General features: G+C 43.8%; 1 pseudogene; it reads right to left on the bottom strand.

Annotated features, from left to right (window-relative positions):
• Positions 1-1471: 1471 nt before the first annotated feature.
• LOC136142752 (homeobox protein Mohawk pseudogene) lies at positions 1472-2351 on the bottom strand (annotated as a pseudogene).
• Positions 2352-24371: the final 22020 nt, after the last annotated feature.

Genomic DNA, 24371 nt, shown 5'->3' with positions numbered 1-24371 from the left:
TACCCAGTTTCCTGCAACAGTATAATTTTGCAAACCTGTGGTACACCGGGCAGTTGATAGAGTCAAGATGTTCGATATTTCCATCACCACAGGGCTGCCTCATGTTATCCTTTGATACCCACACCTACTCCCTTCCTGCCCCCACCCTCTCCTTAACCCCTGGAAACCACTAATTTAGTCTCCATTTCTTCAGTACTGTCATTTAAGGGATATTATGTAGATAGAATCATGACCTTTGGAATTGGCTTTTTTTCATTCAGCATATAATTCTCTGGATATTCATCAGGTTGTCCTGTGTATCAGTAATTTGCTGTCTTTTTAGTTCTGAATACTATTCCAAATTTGTATCCGTTCACCCACTGAAGTAAATCTAACTTGTTTCTCTCTTTGACTATGACAGATAGAGCTGCTTTAAACATTTGTGTATAGATTTTTATGCGAACATGAGTCTTCATTTCTCTGGGATAGATGCCCAGGAGTGAAATTGCTAGGTTCTATGTTAGTTCCATGGTCAGTTATTTAAGAAACTGTCACACTGTTTTACACAGTGGCTTTACAATTTTATATCCACACCGGCAATGTATGAGGGATTCATTTTCTCTGCATCATTGCCAGCATTTGCTCTGGTCGATATTTTTTTATTTTACCCATTTTGATAGGCGTAGATTGATAGCTCATTGTAGTTTTAATTTGCAGTTTCTCTAATAGCTAATAATGTTGAACATCTTTTCATATTCTTATTTGCCACCTGTATGTCTTCTTCAGTGAAATGTCTCTTAATGTCTTTTGTCCATATTCTAACTGGACTGTGCTTTTTCACTGTTGTGTTTTGAAGTTTCTTTGTATATTCTAGACACAAGTTTTTTGTCAGGTATATGGTGTGCAAGTATTTTCTCCCACTCTATAGTTTGTTTTTTCATCCTCCTAACAGAGCCAATGTTTTAAATTTTGATGAAAATCAATTATTTATTATATGAATTATGCTTTTGGTGTCAGGTCTTAGAACAGTTTTATTTCTTCCTTTCTGATCTATATGTCTTTTATTTTCTTACTGCACTGACTCGAACTTCCAGCACTTTGTTGAATAAACGTTGTGAACCTGGGCATCTTTGCCTTGTTCCCTGTTTTAGGTGAAAACATTCAGCTTCTCACCTTTACGTATACTGTTAGCTGAAAGTAGTTTATAGCTTCTTTTTATACAGTTGAGAATGTTTCCCTCTATTTCTACTTTTTTCAGAGTATTTTTTTAAGGCCTCATTAGCTTTTAATGCAAAACTGCATCCACAATCATTCTAGAAAGGGCAGGTTCCTCAAATTCAACATGTAGTCAGAGAAGGGAATCCAGGAAAATGAGGGAGTACGAAGCTCTCTTCCGAAGCCCAGCCACGTGACAAAGCCAGAGGCATCTCCAAAGCCACAGATGTGCCAGCAAACCAGGTGAAGAAGGCTGCTGCAGCTTGAAAAAGTAACTTTACCACCTTAATACCTGGATCCTCTGAGAGCTGTCTGTGCGATAGATGAAATTGCCTTCCGTTTCTGACGATGAGGGAGATACCAATTCCTTCTCAAATTCATTGGAACTAAAAGATCCTGAATGGTTTCTCTGCCTTGTCTTTCCCATCATGGCAGCATCTGTGACCATGACGTGTCTCAAAGAGTCGTTAAGGTAACGATTCAACAAGCTGCTCTTGTATTTTGGGGGCGATACGTAGTCCTCATTGGCCCGTGACTCTGGCCTCACTCCAGCTTTTATGACTGAGCTCTCACTTTTAATCACAGACAGCTCTCAGGTGGACTGGAGTATTATAGCCTTCTTCATTCATGGGGTTTCGTGGAGGATTTTCTCCATCTTCAGAACATGAGTCATCACTGCTTACACTCAGCCGCTCAGCGTTTCCTTGAACATACTTATCGTACAACTTTATTCTTAAGGCCCACCTTAAATCTGGCTGTCGAACAGTATTCTTAAGCTGACGTCTTGCATTAGCAAACCAATTTGACACCTGCACTAGCGTCATCTGCGAGCCGAGCGCCAGGAGAATCTTCTCCATCTTGGTGGGGTACGGATTGTCGTGGTGCTTGTGCAGCCACTGCTTGAGGGGCCGCACCATGTCCTGCAGGGCCTGCCACTTGTGCCTCACCTTCCCGCCATTCTGCCGGGCCCCAGTCCTCCCATGTCTCAGGCCCAGGTTGTCCTTGAGGGGCACGCCGTCCATAATGCCCACCTCGGGGTGAGCGTGCGTACTGTCCAGGACGCCGCCATAGGGCCTGCCACCCCGCTCCCATTCCAGAGCCCTGTGGTGCTCAAAAAGCACGGCGCTGCTGAGCTTGTTGAAGATGGTGGTGTTCATGGCGTGCGCAGGCAGGGCCGCGCGGCGCGGCCGCAGCGCCTTGGGGCCGGGCCGCCGGGAGCTCCGCAGGGCTCGGGTTCCTCCTCTTAGCCCCGGCCAGCCAGCCCCCAAAGAACCTCAGCCTTTTCAGAGTATTTAACATGAATGAATATCAATCTTTGCCTTTTAATTGGAATATTTAGACCATTTACATTTAATATAATTTTTTATATGTTAGGGCTAAATTATGCTACTTTTTTGTTACATCTGTTTTTCATTTTTCTATATTATTTTTTCTGCCTTCCCGTGGATTGCTTGAATGTTATTTGGAATCCCATTTTGGTTTATCTATAGCGTTTTTAGAGTATCTCTCTATATAATTTTTCAGTGGTTTTTCCAGGTATTATATTATAAATTCATAACTATCACGGTATACTGATGTCACCATTTACCAGTTTTAGTGAACTGTAGAAGTCTTATCTCTCTTTACCTTCACCCATTTATATTATAATTATATTGTGCATTTTTTCATCAGACACTTAGAACCACATGAGACAATGTTCTAATTTTTGCTTCAACCCTCAAGTGTAATTTAGAAAACTCAAAAGGAGAAGAAAAGCATCCAAATTTTTGCATATTGTTGTTTTTCCTCTGTGATGTTCTAGTATTTCTTCTTTTATCATTTCCCTTCTATTTAGAAAATTTCTTTAGCATTTTAGTGTAGGTTTGCTGTGGATTTATTCTCTTAGATATTCTTCATCTGAAAATGTCTTAATTTCCCTTTCATTCCTGAAGAATTTTTCAGCATCCAAAAGATATTGTGCCACTTCCAAGTGGTCTCCATGGCTTCTGATGAGAAATCTGCTGTCTTTGAATTTTTCCCCCTGTAGGTAAGGTGTTGTTTTTTGTGGCTGCTTTCAAGATTTTTCTTTGTGTTTGGCTTTCAGGAGTTTATTAAGATGTATCTTGGCATGGATTTTGGGGGGTTTATCCTCTTTGGTATTCATTCAGCTTCTTGAATTTGTAGGTTTACATCTCTTGTCAAACTAGAGAAGCTTTCGGCCGTTATTCCTTCAAGGTTTTTTCAGCCTCACCCTCTGTCTCTTGTCCTTCAGGGACTGTGTCCATTATGTTGTCTCTAATTGGGAGATACAGCTCACAGAGTATGCACAAAGAGGGATTCTGGTATCTCTTGGCTACATCTGTGTGAATCTTCTATGTTCCTTATACATAAAATATTTTGTTATCTGACCTTAGTTTTCTCTTACTAATTCTTTAAAGCTTTCACAGATTGGATCACTTACTAATTATTTCAGATCACTTTTGGGCAAAAAACTTACAAGGTCCTAAAAATATCCATTAAGGATTTTTATTGTCATATAAATCTGCAATATATTTGGGAAAAATGGGCATAATTAAAATGTTTATATTTTAAATCCTGGAACATGCTCTTTTGTCTGTTTCTACAAGTCTAATTTTATATTCCTTAGTAAAGTTTTAGGATTTTCTAGATAGCTTTTACATATTTCTTATTAAGTTTGTTTCTAGATTTTGTTTGTGTGTTTTGCTGTCGGGGTGGGGCCTTTTCAGGTAATATCTTAAAATTAGTTTGTTTTTTTTTATACATAGGAAAACTTGTTTTATTGTTATTTATATTGTATTTCGCCATTTTATGGAATCTGTAATTAATGCTAGTTGTTTTTCAATACTATTTAGTCTCTTTTAGAATATTTCTCATACATTTCCTGATTCCTGCCACAGAGTCCCAAATTTTCAGCACAAAACAGATTAAAGCATATTCTGAAAGACAGGTAATAAACACAGTTGCCCATGGTCAATAATTTTGGCAAAAGCCTCATTTTAATTCCTCACTTGCTGATTCACAATTCACCAGATCATATTAAAGGCTTTGAGAAGTCTTGCTTTAAACAGCCTTGTTTAACCCTGCTTCATCCGATGATTTCCATTTACAAGTCACACACATCAAAAACCCATGGAAAATGCATAGAAATCCTGCATAAATTGAATTTAGAAGAGAAGCATCTATTATCTTAAAATATAGAAAGGTCTCTCAGATCCATATAAAACCAGTGAACTCCCCGTTAGAAAAATGGGCAACTAACGGGAATAAGACCAATGGCTGATACACTATTTCCCCCCCCGTGAAATTAACAACCCAAACCATGATGGTATCCAGCCTTGCCTTTGTTTCAGACGCTCTGTGGATAGAGTGGAAATGTCTGCTGTGCACTGAAATTTGAATTCTTTATAATTGCTTATAATTCTAGCCGCCCAGCCCACGATGGGGAACCATCTGCCTTGCATTCTGCTCCATGAACAGTTCGCCTCATCAATCCGTCTGTTCCGTTGCCGTAGCAGGGATCTCTCTGTGGTTACTGCCCTACTTTCTGATGCCTGCGTTGTTTGACTGCCTATTTTACTGGCCAAAGTGTCTGCACTCCGTGTGCGTGCAACAGGTGGATGTGGATCATTTTCTAGCTACCAACTACCAGCACCAGGAGAAAGCGTTGAAAGGATTCTAGAGAGAGAAAGACACCAGCCAGTAATTCCCTAGTTCTGCACCGGTTGGAGATGATAAACCTCCACGTAAGGAAACACCATGGTGCCAGTTCAGAGCTCCCGTTTCTTGTAAGCATCCTTGGCATGAAACAGGATGTACTCTCTCTGCCTTTCTGGAGGACAGTACATCAAGAGGTGTAAAAATATCCATGACCTTTGATCCATAATTAATTACCCAGAAAAATATTCAGAGATGCCCACCATAATTTAAGTCAAGAAAATTCACAACAGTGTTCCCTGAAATAGCAAGGAAAAATTCCACAGTGCTCAATAATAAGGAACATTTCATTACAAAGGATGTAAATATGATAAGACATATGAATTACGATATATGCAGAGGTTATGTAATTATGTAGCTCAGGGGTCAGTGAACCTTTTCTGTAAGAAGCCAAATAGTAAATACTTTAGGCTTTAATCATACAGTCTCCATCACAATTACCCAACTGCCCTTATGGGGCAAAAGCCATCATAGTCAACGTGGAAAGGGACGGGAAGGCCGTGTTCCAATACAATTTCATTTATAGACACTGAAATCCGAATTTCATATCCTTTTCATGTGTTGTGAAATATCATTTTTTTTTTTTTTTTGCGGTACGCGGGCCTCTCCCTGTTGTGGCCTCTCCCGCTGCGGAGCACAGGCTCCGGACGCGCAGGCTCAGCGGCCATGGCTCACGGGCCCAGCCGCTCCGCGGCACGTGGGATCCTCCCGGACCGGGGCACGAACCCGCGTCCCCCGCATCGGCAGGCGGACTCTCAACCACTGCGCCACCAGGGAAGCCCCTGAAATATCATCTTTATTTTTTCAGCTATTTAATTTCAAGGTAAAAACCACTCTTAGCTTGTGAACTCCACAAAAAACATGCTGGTCAATATTCCCTTGGGTTTCAGTTTGTTCTCCCCTTAAATAAAATCATGTTTTCAAATGCAATTTTACATGAGAAAACACTCACAACATAATATCAATTGGAAAACAGGTAGGATCTAAAACCATGTTTAGAATAATAAAAAGGACTTGAAAGAAATACCCAAAAATATTAAAATGCTTTTCTCTGTAGGGTGGCCTTTGAATGATTTTTATTCCCTTTGTACGCTTTTCTGTATTTGCTAAATGCTTTACAATGAGTGAGCATTATTCTTGTAATAAGTAACGTTACTTTGAAAAATGTTCTTCTAAAAAATCATTCTCAAGCTGGTTCTTTGTCCAGGCATTTTAAGGATTCATTTTCCATATTTTGAAATTTATTTCCTTTCTCCATCATTTGTTTTCTTCTTTCAGGGATGTTTGTCATCTATTTTGAGGACATCCTTCATTCATTTCCTTACTCATTCTTTTCCTGTTTTCCCCTCTCTCTCCCAACAGTCTTTCTCAGGTATGACATTTCTCAAAGTTCTATTCTGAGCCCAACGGGGAAAAATATTAAACATATTCATTATATTGGAACTATGCTTTCCAACACCACTGATTTAATTTTAACATTTCAGGGACCAAGAGATTCCTCAATGTTGTGACCGAGATGTTTTCAACAGAAAATTTAACCATGTCAAAAATGATTAAAAATAGATTTCTCCTTAACGTGCACTGACCCCTGTAAAGTTCGTTGGGCCACGATTCCCTTATCCGAGGGGGAGGAACAATGGCTTTAAGTAGCTTCCCTTCTTTGCTGTGTGGCCTTCCTCTATTCCAAATCCATCTGCATCTCATTCCTGCTCCCCTAGGGGAAGTCCTCTTAGAATATTTTTAACATCCAATCAGAATATAGACCCACAGGGCTTCCCTGGCAGTGCAGCGGTTGAGAGTCTGCCTGCCGATGAAGGGGACATGGGTTCGTGCCCCGGTCTGGGAAGATCCCATATGCCGTGGAGCGGCTGGGCCCGTGACCCATGGCCGCTGAGCCTGTGCATCCGGAGCCTGTGCTCTGCAACAGGAGAGGCCACGGCAGTGAGAGGCCCGCGTACCACAAAAAAAAAAAAAAAAAAGAATATAGACTCACAGTCCAGGCAGGTGTCCCTGGGACATTCAGAAGTTATCTAGTCAAGTGGCATAGCTAGTTGTTTCCATGGCAAATGTTTCCTGAGGACCTGCTTTGCAGCAGACACAGTTCCAAGGACTGGAAATGCAGGGATGCACTCCTTTGCATATATCTGGACAAAACTCTAATTCAAAAAGATACATGTGCCCGTGTGTTCATAGCAGCACTGTTTACAATAGCCAAGACACGCATGCAACCTAAATGTCCGTCGACAGATGAATGGATAAAGAAGATGTGGTACATATACACAGTGGAATATTACTTAGCCTTAAAAAAGAATGAAATAATGCCATTTGCAGCAACATGGGTGGACCTAGAGATTGTCATACTGAGCGAAGGAAGTCAGAAAGACAAATACCATGTGATATCACATATATGTGGAATTTAAAATATGATTCAAATGAATCTATCTATGAAACAGAAACAGACTCATGGACATAGAAAAGAGACTTGTGGTTGCCAAGGGGGAGGGGCTTGGGAGAGGGATGGAGTGGGAGATTGGGGTCAGCAAATGTAAGCTTTTTTATTTTATTTACATCTTTATTGGAGTATAATTGCTTTACAATGGTGTGTTAGTTTCTGCTTTACAACAAAATGAATCAGTTATACATATACATATGTTCCCATATCTCTTCCCTCTTGCGTCTCCCTCCCTCCCACCCTCCCTATCCCACCCCTCCAGGCGGTCACAAAGCACCGAGCTGATCTCCCTGTGCTATGCGGCTGCTTCCCACTAGCTATCTACCTTACGTTTGGTAGTATATATATGTCCATGCCTCTCTCTCACTTCGTCCCAGCTCACCCTTCCCCCTCCCCGTGTCCTCAAGTCCATTCTCTAGTAGGTCTGTGTCTTTATTCCTGTCTTACCCCTGGGTTCTTCATGACATTTTTTTTTCTGAAATTCTATATATATGTGTTAGCATACGGTATTTGTCTCTCTCTTTCTGACTGACTTCACTCTGTATGACAGACTCTAGGTCTATCCACCTCATTACAGATAGCTCAATTTCGTTTCTTTTTATGGCTGAGTAATATTCCATTGTATATATGTGCCACATCTTCTTTATCCATTCATCTGATGATGGACACTTAGGTTGTTTCCATCTCCGGGCTATTGTAAATAGAGCTGCAATGAACATTTTGGTACATGACTCTTTTTGAATTATGGTTTTCTCAGGGTGTATGCCCAGTAGTGGGATTGCTGGGTCATATGGTAGTTCTATTTGTAGTTTTTTAAGGAACCTCCATACTGTTCTCCACAGTGGCTGTATCAATTAGATGTAAGCTTTTATCTATAAGATGGGTAAGCAACAAGGCCCTACTGTAGAGCACAGGGAGTAAACTCAATATCCTGTGATAAACCGTCATGGACAAGAATATATTTTTAAAAAGAATGTATATATGTATAACTGAAGCACGTTCTGTACAACAGAAATTAAACACAACATTATAAATGAACTATACCTCAATTAAAAAGAAAAGAAAGGAAGAAATGCAGAGATGGAGGAGATGGACAAGGCAGCTGCCCTGTGCAATCACACCCTGTGCTACAACCTCCAGGGACCTATAATCAAGAGAAGCTCAGGCTTCATTGCACTGTCTGCATTCAGAGTTGACGTGCGGCCATAAATGAAGGAAATAGGGTGTGTTCATGATGGTGCCAGAAAACCATGTCAAGAAGGTTGCAAATGAGGAGGGATGCTGGGAGTCCATGCTTTTGGTGGAGCCAGATAATGGCTACACAGTTTGTGTGTTGCTTGTTAAGAAAACCACGCATTGTAGGTCCCCACAGAGGGGCTCAGCCCCTTGTCTTTTACGCCATGGTAGGGGAGAGGGCATGAAGCAGGAAGGGATAGGGCCCTGCAGGAATAATGCACAAGTTCACCCCCTATCACATGCTAGGACTTCCTATGAACTTTACAAGGACTATCTCACTGAACTGTCAAAAGAAGCGTGGGGTGTCAACACTGATTTTACACCGTCTGTATCAATCACGTTCAGAGAGAGAGAGAGTTGTTGTAGCAATTGGCTCATGCAGTTATGGTAACCAAGAAGTCCCGTGATCTCTGCAAGCTGGAGAACCAGGTGCCATGGCATGAGTGTTTGTGTCCTCCCCAAATTCCTGTGCCGAAATCCTAATCCCCGGTGTGATGGTATTAGGAGGTGCGGCCTTTGGGCAGTGCTGAGGTAATGAGGGTGCAGCCCCCATGAATGGGATTAGCATCCTTATAAAAGTGACCCCAGAGATTTCCCTCACCCCTTCCACCATGCAGGGCACAGCAAGGACACACAGGCTATAAACTAGGAAGAGGCCCCTCACCACAGCTCACGCATGCCGGCATGGTCTTGATCTTGAACTTCCCAGAGCTGTGAGAGAGAAATTCTTCTTGTTCGTAAGCCACCCGGTTTGTGGCAATTCGTTGCAGCAGCCTGAACTAACTGAGACACCAGGAAAGCCCGTGTCGTCATTCAGTCCGAGTCCCAAGGCCTGAGAAACAGACGGGAGAGTTCCTGAGGGCAGGAGTAAGAGGATGTCCGAGCTCAAGCAGAGCGAGGGAAGTTGCCCTTCCTCTGCCTTTTTGTCCTATTCGTGTCCTCAGTGGATTGGATGAGGCCCACCCACGGTGGGGAGGGCCATCTGCTTTAATCAGTCTAATCTCTTCTAAACACCCTCACAGGCACGCCCGAAAGCAATGTTTCCCCAGCCCTCTGGAATCCCTTAGCCCAGTCAAGGTGATACATAAAATGAACCATCACACTGTCCTTGAAATGAAAGCACCAAGTCCTGGAAAGAAAGACTAACTTACCCTCGGTCACACAGGTGGTTGGCAGTGGGACCAGGACCCAGTTCTACTGCGGCTTTTGTCATCCACGCCATATAAGAACTGGATACTCCACGACTTTACAATGTGCATCAAACCCTTCCTCGACCCCATGGCTCTATTCAGATATATTTAAGTCCCATCGGTTAATGATCTTCCGTCATTACTCTGTGAGCAGTGTGAACTGTGCTTATGCTTCTTTTTGCGATGCTGAAATGTCCTTTTTAAAAAGGAATGCCCCACAGGTAGTAGAATCTCTGTGCTAAAAATAAGGGAGAACAACTGCAAGAAAAGCAGAGTAAGAACATCATTTTGCCCGTGAAGTGTGCCTGCCTCAAGGGAAAACCTTACATGACTTTGAAAACAGGGACTGGTTTCCAACCCACGGCTTTGCAGAAAGGGTCTTTCCTGGCTCTGCCTCGGTATAAGTTTAGAGTGATCTAGGAGTCAACATGGAACCCATGGTCATCTGAATGTAGAACTTCCCCCAGGCTGCAAGTGGGATGGGCTTTGTCTCTGCCAAAGTAGATTCTTGGGACTCCCATGCTCAGGATTTAGCAAGGTCTACAGTTTAACAGGAAGGATGTGTCCGCTGGAGTCTTGGCAAACTGGTCATGTCAGATCTACCTCATTCAAGGGCTGAGGGTTCCTCTTCAAGTCAGCGTGAACCCACGAGACACCACCTTTCTTACCTTCCTTCCTAGCACTTATGGGTCTTCAGGACGATTAAAACCACAGGGGGAAGATGTTGGGCAGAACCTCCAGGACTCAGAAGAAACACAGTCACTTCGTCACACTCGACCCAGGGACTGGCTGACAGACGGGAGTGGAATACACTTACTTCCAGTGGGTAGCGGGAAGCACAGATGAGCAAGTTTGACTGTTCTCTCTGCCAAGATAGAAAAGTTCCTTGACATGGAACCCGTCTGGCTGGTGCTCTGAAAACACTTCGTAGGAATGTCACATGGCCTGGCAGTTAGATCCACCAACCTCCAGTAATTCCCCTAAAACACGTAAATGAATATCAGTAAACAATATGGAGCAACACAAAAGGATCAAGGAGACGGGAGCTTCTGTCAACACCACATTGTGTTTCTGGCCCCTTCCTCCTGAATGGACGACCAGGGTGCTATTGTGGACATCAAGGGCATGCAGGCTGTTCGACAAGAAGTGCCCCATGTTGCCATGGCAAAACGGGAATCATCCACAACATTACGGAACTTGCTGGCAGCACAGTTGTCAACAAAGCGGTGAAGGCCACTTGTTACGCCAACAGTAGTCGTGTGTGTGCATTTTGCATATTAAGCTCTCTTGGAGCTGAGGGGAGTGTCTTGAAGCGTATGAAAGGAATTGATGAGAAAAAAAAGATAAAAGCAAAAGACAGAATCACCTAGGGACTTAAATGTCAACACACTCCATGCTGGTGGGTCTCAGCTGGGCACAGTTTTATCCTCAGGGGACATCTGGCAATGTCTGGAGTCATTTTTGGTCATCACACCTGGAGAGAGGGCAGAGGAGGTGCTAGCAGCTGTTACCGGTGGGTAAGTGCTGCTAACCCTCTTATACAGGACACCTCCCTACACAAAAAGAATTATCTGGTCCCAAACGTCAACAGTGCCGAAGTTGAAAACCCGTGTTCTATGCAGAGAAGAGCATTTTGTGAGAACCAACTATATAATAAGTCTGATCTGTTAGAATCTATTCCCTATGAATTCATGGCATGATGGTGAAAACAAAAGAGTTTGGGCTGGGGAAAAAAATGTAAGGAAATAAATAAAAAATAAAAGAAAACATTGCATTGATGTTGACTCCCAGTACGTACATAGGGCTTCTGAAAGATATCGTTAGACTTATGACATGGGAAACCCCAAAATCTGGAATCAACCCAGTGACACAGCTCACGAGAGAACGAGCGAATCTTTGGCTCCAGTCAGTTGATATGTGTGTCTGTAAAATTACCCTCCAGAGTCAGGGAGGACGTGTGTGTCAGAGCTTCTGTCTCAGTAGGACACTCGCAGACAAGAGCAAGGCTCACATCCCATGTCATCTGTCCTCTGAGTAGCAGCTGTGAACGCCTTTTTCAGGACAGAGCCCGCTGCTTGGAATCGCTGTGTGATGCTTCCCTTTGAGGCCGGCCGCTTGAGCTACGATCGCAACAACCCTGCGGCTTGACTCATCCGTAGCTCTCTCCTCACTGCAGTTCGCGCCCGTGTCATACTGCCGGATGCAGCATTTCATCATGCCTTTGCCACGCGCCCCATAGGTACCTGTGTGGTGCAGCTTCCCAGCGACTTTGCCCAGAGCCACTGTCATCATCTGGCTACTGTCTCATTCAGCCTTTGTCTGACCCAGAGCCAGTGGCTTCCTGAGGGCTCAGCTTCCATCCATGTAGACGGACACGCCTCTAGAATTTTGGTCGTGAGTCTCCCTTCGCTCTGTGGGAATTGATTCACAACATGGTAGAAAATCCACGGCAGGTCTTTGTCTCGCTCTCCCACGGCACATCATTTCATTTCACCTTGACTGTATGAAGGATGCGTTCCTAAATCTCAGCCATGGCTGCTAGCCAAGCAAACGATGAGCTTGTTTGCAGTGTTTGCTGTTGTCTCATGACTAACCGAGGTGGCTTGACACTGATTTTTTTCAAGACAGGTGTTTCTCTGAGAGCTTAGTGTGTGGTCTTGGCCATCTTTAAATTGACACAGTTATTTACTAAAGCCGTTCCTGTGAAAACGTGCCTCTCAGTAAATCCGTCTCAGCACCAGAGAAAACAGCTCTTAATTATCCACAAAAAGTCTCTCCTAGAACATAAAAAGGGTATCCATCTTGGGAATTGACAGCTTCTCATCTAACTGAGACAACTCAATGGTGGAAGTGTTGGATGTCATGGGAGAGGGATTAAATTGGGTCGAAGGCTGGTACATGGAACTCAGAAAAGAAAGTCATATGACCTCACTTGTTCCAAACAGGTCCTGTCGAAGTGAGAGAGTGTCATGGACATATATACGCTACCAAATGTAAAATAGATAGCTCGTGGGAAGCAGCCGCATAGCACAGGGAGATCAGCTCGGTGCCTTGTGACCACCTGGAGGGGTGGGATAGGGAGGGTGGGAGGGAGACGCAAGAGGGAGGAGATGTGGGGATATATGTATACATATAGCTGATTCACTTTGTTATATATCAGAAACTAACACACCGTTGTAGAGCAATTATACTCCAATAAAGATGTTAAAAAAAAAAAAAAGAAAGTAAAAAAACAAACAGAAAAAACAGGTCCTGCCTTTCATCAGGTCAGAACTTACTGGTTACTGAAATTTAAAATTTATAATTTGGGGATTAATAGGCATACGTGCATCAGCTGACATTGTTTTCCTGCCGAATGACATGAATCCCTATTGTTCATTCAAATGGATGTGTCTCATTTTGAAGGTCTGCCATTTCCTGTATAACCTTGTTCAGCCTTTGGAACTCATACATCAAAATAAAATAGCTGGACTACCCTGGTGGCGCAGTGGTTGAGAGTCCGCCTCCCGATGCAGGGGACACGGGTTCGTGCCCTGGTCCGGGAAGATCCCACAGGCCGCGGAGCGGCTGGGCCCGTGAGCCATGGCCGCTGAGCCTGCGCGTCCGGAGCCTGTGCTCCGCAACGGGAGAGGCCACAGCAGCGAGAGGCCCGCGTACCAAAAAAATAAAAATAAATAAAATAAAATAAAAGAGCTATAGCCCATTGCATCTCTTGCACAGGCACCTATCACACTCATCATTTCTCCTTGAGTTTTCTTCCAGGAAAAACAGTTCATCTCCCTTGTTGAGGAATTTTGGGCTCATTTGTATATCTACCCTCTGACTGGTCCAGGTCAGCCTCGCTGCCCAACCCGCCCTCCCACTTCCCATGGAAAGTTTATTCCCTTCCCTTAGGTTCTGCTCCCAAGCCTGTCAGTTCCTGTAATCCACATTTGTCTGTTTCCTCTGCCCCATAATTTCTTCAACCCTGACTAAAATCACCATCTTGCTTCTCCACCTCTAACTGCAGTGTTCTGGGGACTTGGTATCGTACCACTCTATTTACCTCTAACTCATAAGGACCCCCATGCCATCAGCAATCCTCACAGATCTATGACCTTTTTGGTGTCTTGCCAAGTAGTGGTTCCAAATCCGCCTCTCTTGGCTCCGGGGACTCAGGCCCTCGTCGTCCCTCTACCTTCCTCTGAGTAGAATGTACTCCCTACTTCCGAGAGAACATAGGATGTGTTGGGATGACCTTGCTCTGTGGTTTGCTGCTATCCCTTGTCCTTGTCTTTATCCTACAACCTGCAACTGTTCCCACGTTAACTTCTTCCCTCTGATCTCATGGATGAATCTCCTTTGGTGAAGTAGTTTAAGTAGAGGGATAAAGATAAACCTGCATGCGAGGTTGTGAAGAAGGGGAGGTTAGGAAATGGGAAGGTGAAGTATAGATTACCCTACTGGGACTCTGGACAGAAAAGAAAGAATGTAGCAGCTAGACAGGGTGTAAGATATACAGTTGATGCTTGACCATAATTCTCATTTTCTAAACCTCTCATGAGGCTGCAGAAACACCAGTCACACTTCTGCTTAAGTGCTCAGCTAAAATCTTCCTGCCGTAAAAATATCTTGCATAATTTATAGGTTTTTCACACTTAAAATATCACTTATACAAACATGGGGATTTCTGAGATAAAAGCAAGAAGAAATACCCATCTCAGCATGGCTGATAATGGGCTTTATATATCTGGCATCTCTTAAAGGGAGATGAAAGGTTGCCCTTCTATCTTGAAAAATGATAGGCCCTCCAAAAGATTCTCCTTAGCTAATGAGAATTTTGGCTTCATGCTATTTTCTTTCTTTTTTTTTTTTTTTAAAGGACGTATTCAGTGTTTTCATTGCTAAAGCATTGATGAACAGGCTGTTTACTAAATAAATTCATAGAATGGAGAGCTGGAGGAGATAATTATGAAAACATGACTAGGGACCAGAATATTCCTCCATCGACAGCTACCGTGGTTTCTTTATTGGATACCAGAGACTTTGCAAAGGGCTTGGCAGAGTGAGTCACGAACAGAAATGATGAAGAACGCCAGACACGGGTTCTGATTTCTTCCTTTTCTTTCAGCGTGTGAAGGACACCACACGCCTCCTTGAGGTCTTTACGCTATCGTGGCACCACTGCAATTGTGTCACTAACCTAGAAGCTCCACAGGGTGTCGCTGGCTGTGGCAACTGTTCAGACATGATCTCTGCGTCCCCTTCCAGTCTCTCGGTTCAAGTGGTTCCTGGGTTAATTACCAAACCACAACTGATTTAAACAATTGCGCCTGGGGTGCCTACAGCGCATCATCTTATCGTTGAGATGGAAACCTCCCATGATTTCCGTGACACTTTTAATTTAATTGTTTCTTTGAGGGAAACACAAAACCCCACCATTTCCAGCAAGGCAACCAGCCGTCAAGGATTCCAGCAGAGAAATACAGCTGCCTGAACTCAGATCTAAGTCAGCAACACTCATCAGGCACCTGACGTGTGGAAGATGTCACACTCGGGTGTGGCAACCTGTCAGGGAAGCAGAGAATAGGGACCTCACGTGTGTGCTGTCTTTGATCAGGAATAGCAGTGTCTATGTGACCCAAAGTCCCCCCATGAGATGCAATTACCCAGACACATTCAACGTGATGAAAACATTCTTACCAGGGCTCCTTCCCTTTTACACATTTTACATTTGGTAAACGCAGACCGAGCCTTTTGCACATGAATGGGTCTGTACTCCAACAGGATACTTGCACTAATTCCCTTCATGTAGCCTTGACCTTGTCAAGCCCCTGATGGAACGAGCTGGCTGCAGACATCCAAGAAGGATCCATCACCTTCACATATTCTCACCGTGCCAAGTACGCCCTTTTAACGTCACTACTCATTTTATACCGGACTCAGGCTTCTGCCGTCTGCCCATGCTTTAGTCAATATCTGTTTCGTAATCGAACCCCCATGCCTCAGGGCAAAAATCATTGCTGGAAGAAAAGGGAAGAAGAAAAGTAATGCATGACATCTCTGTGGTCTGTGGCCAGTTTTGTGTGTGTGTGTGTGTTTGTGTGTGTGTGTGTGTGTTACGCGGGCCTCTCACCATTGTGGCCTCTCCCGTTGGGGAGCACAGGCTCCAGACGCGCAGGCTCAGCGGCCATGGCTCACGGGCCCAGCCACTCCGCGGCATGTGGGATCTTCCCGGACCGGGGCACGAACCCGCGTCCCCTGCATCGGCAGGCGGACTCTCAACCACTGCGCCACCAGGGAAGCCCTGTGGCCAGTTTTTAAGGGCAATTTTCACAGTGTGGTGAGAGGGTTCTAGCGTAAGAGATGGTGCTAGTGACTCGACACGTTCATTACGTTCCAGGTTGCAGGAAGCTGATTCTCAAGTGGCTTATTAGACAGAGGAGTTGTGTGGTTGCAGAAATATCTCATAAAAGTCTCGCTTCCCACGTCATAAGCAAAGGCATCGTGGAAACAGAATATCAAACGTGCACCTAACACTCAGCATTCATATGAAACTCATCAAGGTTCATTTACTGTTTCAGGAGCCTCAATCGTCATTTATTAATTGTTCGCCCGGAATGAGTCCCTAAGTTCTTTCCCACCACTCCTCTTTTCCATCTCCCCTGCGATGTAGCTTCAGTTGCTATTCTCACCTGTCTAGACCATCACGGTCTAATCCCCGCCCGCTTCTCTCTCGTCCCCTTGTTCTTTCATCGGGTCGGCTTCATCCCAGCACTCCCCAGTCCTGGGTCAGACTTCTCATGGAAAGAGAAAATCATCATTATCAAGGAATAACCTTCCTTGGTTTTGCATGTCTCCTGCAGAACAGTCTATACGCATGTCCTTTCTTCTTTCTGGTCTCCGGAGAACTCTGGACCAGAGATAAGAGTCTCCCCGTCTGCTCTGTAATTTCCATCACGTTGCAGGATGGTCCCCGTCCTTCATCTTCTTCGTCTCTCTTATCGCCAACCTTTTTAAGAACGGAGCATCTATAAATGAGCGAGTTCTCTGTGCTTTCCAACACGCTCGCCGCATATTGTCAATCAGTATTGTTCCAGTTTTAGCGCGTGCACAAAATCGTCTACACTCACAGCCACAGTGTTTTCACTTCCTGCTTATTCCTTAACCCACTTCCATCTGTTGTTACTGTTCAGTTACAGCCATTGTCAAGGTCAGTCATCAGTGACCTTCTAGACACAACCATAATGACCTCTCTGAGGGCAGATTTCTACCTGGTGTGAGTGCATACACAATGGGCACTTGTTTTTCTTTATAAAAGTGTCTTTCTCTTCTGGAAGGGAGTTAACGCTTTTAAGCTAACCCTTACGTGTTCCCACAACGGGCTCTCCTAGAATCTTTTGCATTTGTTCAGGCTCTGCCTGCAGAGGCACCTCGGGGTTCTGAGACATGCAGAACAGTGAGTCGATTCCGTGGTGTTTAGCGCAGTCCTGCCTGCACTGTTTGTGAAGAGTGGGCGCGTGGGGTATGACTAGTTGGGTCTGAGGAATTATCCTGTCAACGGTAATATAGCCATGGTTGTGCAAGAAGGCTCTGTATTAAACCTTTAGGGTTGAACATAAAAGAAGCTTGCGGGAAACCTGAGAATTATTCAGATCCAGGACTTGAGGGTTCTGTGTTGATAGATGACTAAGTATGAATGTGGTAAGGGGGTGGTGATTGGGGTCCCCTAATCCATCACAAACTCAAAGGGTTTCTACTAGGTCTCGACCCTAGAACTGGTCATGCAATTAACATGACTGAATGCACGTATGTGTGCGGCCTGTTATAGATGAGGCCCCCAGGTGTCAAAGGGACAAATCCTAATATCTAAACGTAGCGCCTCACAGAACAGAGGAGAGAGCTTTTTTTTCCCTTCCAAGGTTTTCCGCTTCTTCTTCAGCCTGATGAACTGAAGGACACGTAATAACTTAGGACGATTTTCATATACCATCTTCACACATACTTTTCTCTTATGTTCTCTGCCTCTCGTTCTGCAGACTTCATGATGTGAGTCTAAAAATAAAGATGCCTGAAGATTCAATCACCACTATTCTTTTATTTAAAGCTCTGGACAATTACTGAGGAAAAAAAAAAAAAAAAACCCAGGGGATGAAAAATAGAGATTAGAAAAATTGAATAAGAAAGTCATTATGTAAAATACATCATTTGGTATACGGTGCTTTGCAATCTTGAATTTTAATAATGAGTCAGAGAATAGTTAGGATTTTTACTGAGTATTATGATCCTGTTAAATTATTCCCATCAGGGCACTTTCCTAAGTACCTCAAAGATTAAACTGATGCTTAAATATACCTTTCTAAAGTGGGTATTATTTCCTATGTATTTTAAAACGATTATGTTGTCTCATTAACATTAGCCAATGACCCATATACTCATCACTAATTGGAAAATCCTCCAAAATGATGCATGTAGTTAATTGGGCAACAACTGGCTAATGTCTATTTGTATCTAAAGAGTATTTAAATATTGACAGGGGTTTCATGCATATGTATGTACCCAAAAGGGTCAAGATGACTCAGAATGTGGCACCTTACTTCTTGAGAATATGGTTGAAAAAATATGTGTGACGCACTTGTCCAATCCATGGGTCAATCGGACAAACGCAGGCATAGACACTGCTCCCATCCATCCTGGATCCAGGGGGAAACCTGACACCCAGCACGGGGCATCCTTCATTCATTTATTCATTGATGTCTTACGAAAAAGTTTGTGTTGACGAAGGTGCAGTACTAAGGAATGACAAATGAAACATTCCAGTCTCAAGCCACTCACCAGCCTAAGGAAGGAAACAGAGAAGTAAGTGTGGGCACAAGTATTGAATTTGTTGTCTGAGGTCAATGCACTCCATTTATGGTATAGTTTAAAGGGTTGTAGTATAATCCTGTTCCTTTGAGATACCTCAGAGCCATTAAGATCCAATGCCCTGAGTATCTGAGCAGGTTCTTGAAGGATGAGTAAGAAGCCTTTCCGATGAATGAGATTGGAAAGTTTGTCCCTGGCAGACTGACCAGGAGTGCCAAGCATGGGGTCCTGAGGGAGCCACTTAGTGTCATTGTGTTTGGCTAGAAAGGACTCATCAAACTATGGACCATTGAGCTAAGAATGGTTCTCCCCTTTATATGTGGGTGAAAAGGTCAAAAGAAGACCATCATTTTGTGACACATGAAAATTATACAAAATTCAGATTTCACTGTCCATCAACATTTTATTAGAAGACAGCCACACCGGTTGTTAAGTATCATTTGTTAGGTCGATGGGTACTGTCACGCTACAGTAGCAGAGCTGAGTTGTAGTAACAGTGACCGTATGGCCCCCAAAGCCTAAAATAGTTCCCTTCTGTCCCTTGACAGAAAAAATTTGCTGATTCCTGGGCTAGCGCATTAGAGACATATGTGGGAGTGGGCAGAGGTGAGCCAGAAAGGTGAGCTCCAGGTGATGGGGAACCTTGCGTGCCATACCAGGAATTTGAGTTTTATTCTCTACTGATTGAAAGTCACGGGGGAACAGTCCCAGCGTTGAAGTAAGTCCATTGTAGAAAATATGTGCATTTTAGGAAGCACTTGTTCAACTGCTGCTCTGTTCCTGGTGGTCTTTGGCCAGAGGGCATTGACCGGCAAGATGAAGTCCAAGATTTGGTGTAAGAAGGTGACTCGTGATAAGATCTGTCCCCAGGAGATACTCTGTGTTAATCAGTAACAAACTGACTCCATTTACATCTTCTCTTACGATGTTCCTTGCTCCCTCCTAAGAAAAGGGTGCATCACTCACACCTAGAGGATGCCTACAGGTGTGCGTTCCAAGCTGGTGCGCAGTGGGATCCAGAGGGCTGTGTGCATCAAAGGTACCCAGTCCAACTCCCACAGCTCTTCATGTCCTCTCCTTGGTGAACCGAAAGACTTGGGCTTCTTAACGTTGAATGATATTTTAGCATCAAAAATCCTGTACATCCCTAAGGTACAGAAAGGCTAAGCCACAAGAATCACATTTCTAAGTCGTGTATAGTGTGGAAGTGTACCTCTTCATGCTGCTGAAGGAGTTACACACACACACACACACACAGCATGGACAATGGTCACATGAAAACAGAACTGTCGCACTGACCAGCTGTTGATTTGTCTCGTCTCGGTGTTAAAGGCTAAGATGCCATGATTCTGTTGCAGTCTTAGGGGCCCATGAAAGAAGCAGGACATGACACCCAGGAAACTGTTGTCGATGACATTTCTCAAAAGACCCACTGGCTGCTTTCAGAAAGAGATCCCTCAGTGACTTCCACGGAGGTGCGGGACTTGTCCTGAAAATTGCCTACTAATGAGTTCTGTGGCCTGACCTTTGCTGTCTACACAGAGCTTTCTCTTTGCACCTTGACTCACTTGCACTGAGCACGCTGGCCACAGGGACCAAGGCTCCCAAACAGTTCACCTCAAAGAAGGTGCTGGAATGGGGCTATCGCTCAGTGGACTCATGGTTTCCTGCATGGAGGCAGCAGACACAAGACCCCAGACACGAAGAACCCAAACACAGTGGCGTTTCACCTACGGGCTCATCAGCTCGTGCTCTGCGCTGCGTGCTAAGGCAATCCTCAATATTCCAGTCACCCTGTATGTTTTTCAGCCTGATCTAAAATGTAGACTCAGTGACTGTCGGAAGCAAAGAAGTATTTTTCCACGTTATTCTGCACTATTTTTAATAGTTGCAAAAGGTTCCATCAAGCATGTATGTCACTGTATATGTAACCCCCTTTCTAATCTTTTTTTTTTTTTTTTTTTTGGTCACCACAAGGCTTACGGGATCTAGTTCCCTGACCAGGGATCAAACCCAGGCCCTGGCAGTGAAAGCACTGAGTCCTAACCACTGGACCGACAGGGAAGTATCCCCCTTTTCTATTTTTGAACATTGGATTGTGTCCAGTTTTATGCTACTGTATATTGTTCAGTTATGAACATCTTTGTGTGTAAAGCATTTTGCACATGGCAGATTCTTTCCTTGAGCATAAAATCCAAGGAACAGAATTACCTGTAGAGCATCCAACATGTTTAAGGTTCTTGTTCAGTCTTGCCAATTGGCTTTTTTAGGAATGATACAGAGTAGATAACATTTTCTAGGCAATTTAAGGGGACGAGGGTGTTCATATAACTGAAGGAATTGTTCTCCTCTAGATCTTGTAGGGTATTAAATCTTCCAGGAAGCATTACAGCCAAATATCTAGATTCCATTTCTCTCAAGCCTTTCAGGTGCTGGGGGTGGGATGCAGCAATCTTTGACCTCTGTGAGGTAGCTCAAAGACGTCAGAGGGTTAGGTTCACCATGATAACCTGGGTGACCATTCTCCTGAAGTATACAGGGGTTCCTCCCCATGACCACACAGACGTGCCCATTTCAACTGACCAACAATAAAAAAATGGGGCAAGAAAGATGGATTCCTGACTCTGTGCTATTCTACTTCCTGTCATAATGACTTCCCCTGTTGGCAGAAGCCATGGATCAGCGTTGTAGAGCTCAGAGGCCATCCTGCTGAGTTGGACCCCTCTCCTTTCACACTTGAGGAAACTGTGGTTGCCGTTGGATGGTTGAAGCCACATGGCTAGTGCATGGTGGAGCTGACGCTGAGAATCAGACCTTCTAATTTGGACTCTTGCCCTTCTTGTTGTAGCGGCAAACCGTTGCTTATTCGGATGTTGAACTGTTTATAAACACGTACGCTCTCTTGTTGCAAAGTGGATTGACTTTGGCTTCATGTATGGACTTAACATACTGGAACAAAATAAATAAGATGTGGAAAACAAAAGCAATGAAAATCTGGATGTGAAGATGAAGCAAGGATGGTATGGAATGCGTGAGTCCTCACGGAGTTCTTGGGAGGAAGACTTGTGGAAGAAAGCTTTACAGCGCCTGGTACAACGCTGCTAAACAGGAGATAATGTGTAAAGGTTCGCCTGTGGTGTTGCGGCCACAGTGGTTGGTGTAACATCCAAGTGAGGAATTTTGTTCATAATGCCTTGTTGATGGGCCTGCCATTAGCTGACCATGTCATATAGGAACCATGCTAGTGATGAAGGAGACAGTCATCCCAGTAACAAGAGAGAAAAATGGAACTGAGTTCACTTTTTAAAAACTTCTCCTATTAAAAAAATTTACAGATTCATAGGAAGTTGCAAAACGATGGTACAGGAAAGTTCTATATCCTTCATCCAGTGGACCCCAGTGGAAACACCTTGAATTACTATGCTGTGATATCAAAACCACAGAGCTTACACTTTTCAAGGAAAAAAGCCACAGGATTTAAAGAAGGGTCTTGTCTTTTCTTAATTTTCGAAAACGGCCTGTTTGAGGGTGTGTGGCTTGGCTTCTGAGTGGAAGCTATGTGTTTCGGTTTCCCTACTACTTATTCTTAAAAATAATAGAACTTGGTTCTCTTTAGTCAGACTTAGGGGTAGGCAAAGTTTTTCTGTACAGGGCCAAGTAATAAATATTTTGGCTTTTTGAGCCGCAAAGTCCGTGTCACAGATACTCAGCTGTGCCTCAGACAGTACCTACATGAATGGGTGTGACCATGTGCCAGTAAAACTTTATTTATAAAAAACAGGCAGTGAGCCAGATTTGGCCTGGGGACTGCAGTGTCCTGACCCTGCCCTAAATTAATCTACCTCATATCCAAATCTAAAGAGACGCTTGCAAGTTAATTCAGTAAATCCACTTATGTCATCTCCCTATTACTTATCCAGTATCTCCCAGACATCCACCTTAAAAGTAAAAGAGAGGGCTTCCCTGGTGGCACAGTGGTTGAGAGTCCGCCTGCCGATGCAGGGGACACGGGTTCGTGCCCCGGTCCGGGAGGATCCCACATGCCGCGGAGCGGCTGGGCCCGTGAGCCATGGCCGCTGGGCCTGCACGTTCGGAGCCTGTGCTCCGCAAACGGGAGAGGCCGCAACAGTGAGAGGCCCACATACCGCTAAATAAATAAAAATAAAAGAGAGAAGTATTTCTACTAGCATGCAGAATTCTATTTTGAGGAGGAAAAAAAAAGGGCATGAAAGCAAGTTGACATCAGGAATTTACTTGTACTTAAAAACTTCAGGCTATACCATGGAATTTTATATATATATATATATATATATATATATATATATGTATGTATGTATCTATCTATCTGTCTACATATGTATGTATGTATCTACCTCCGTTATATATGTATATCTATCTCATCTATTTATGCCTACATGTATCTGCATATCTGTGTGTATATATATCCCACACATATGTTTGTGTATATACACACAGGCACATGTATACATGTACATATATTGAATTCTTACTGAATTCATAACACACATTTAGTTACATACGTCACCACTTCTATACATATGGATGTAGGAGTACATTTTGGGTATCTAACATAACATATTTGATGTCACACAGATAATTCTCCAAAGGTGCGTTGGAATTTATCAGGTTTTCACTGCCTTAGCTGCAGAGGCAAACAGGTACCCGGCTGGAGGTAGCAATGACTAGGGTGTTTGAAAAGGTGCACCGCTGAGTTTTTTAATTAAAATGGCAACCCCTCTATCAAGTGCATAAGTGCATTGTATTAGAACGCCTTGATAAGATGTTTTTAAAGTGTAAGATGATGGGCACTCTGGCTGGATTATTATCCACCCTCTTGGTACCGCGGAGATGACATTTCACTGGGTGAACTCATCTGGAGCCACTGTGGGCGACTTCTCAGGGATTTCTGTGGTAGATTCCGGCTATTAACAGGGCTATTAATGAAATGTGGTGCATGACCTTCCATTTGAGGATGCAAAGTGAATTACAATACTAAGAGGGATGCAAAAGAGATGCTTTAAATTGTTAACAGTCTTACCCTTAGGGGCATCTCTGGTAGTCCTGGAGCTTTATCAAATTGTATAAAAATAAACTTTAATCTTACAATGAGAAGGCTGCAGTATTTTTAAAACAAGCGTCTGTACTTGTTCAGGATATGATCCTTTCCCCAGTAAAGAGACCAACTGTGTATACAAAAAGCGCCTATCACATGACAAGAGATATTGATCATTTCTTTTCTGGGTGGGTACATGCTAATCCCCGGATTAGGCTTTGGGAGGATTTGCAAATGCAACATCCCCACCTCCCCCTCCAGAAAAAACATTACCTGAAAAACCGGTTCCAAGGAATGTAGGATGACCCCAGGATTGGGAGAGTCCCACCTGGGACTTTCAGCCCTAAAACTGAAACAGGACTGGGCCAAGCAGGATGAGGTGACCACAGCAATGGAACTGGGGATAGTGGGGGTTACCCTGGCACAGGTTTCATGTCCAAATGTGCCCTAGAAATTCTGGCACAAATCAAGCCCAACCATGGTTTTCATGGCAACCGTTCACAGAGTCTTAATAGGCCAGTTAAGAAACGAGGTGAACATTTAGTGGGCACTCCCTGCTACCAAGTACTGGAAGCTAAAATACCACTCAGAGGGTGGCTAGGTGTTCAATTCCATCCCGAGTTCACTCAGCATTTTATTGTAGAACCCACTGGAAGTGCATGATTAA

This window comes from Phocoena phocoena, chromosome X (genome assembly GCF_963924675.1).
Source record: "Phocoena phocoena chromosome X, mPhoPho1.1, whole genome shotgun sequence".
Classification (NCBI taxonomy): domain Eukaryota; kingdom Metazoa; phylum Chordata; class Mammalia; order Artiodactyla; family Phocoenidae; genus Phocoena; species Phocoena phocoena.
Note: the sequence above shows the minus strand (reverse complement) of the source record. Positions and strands in the feature narration are given on the sequence as shown.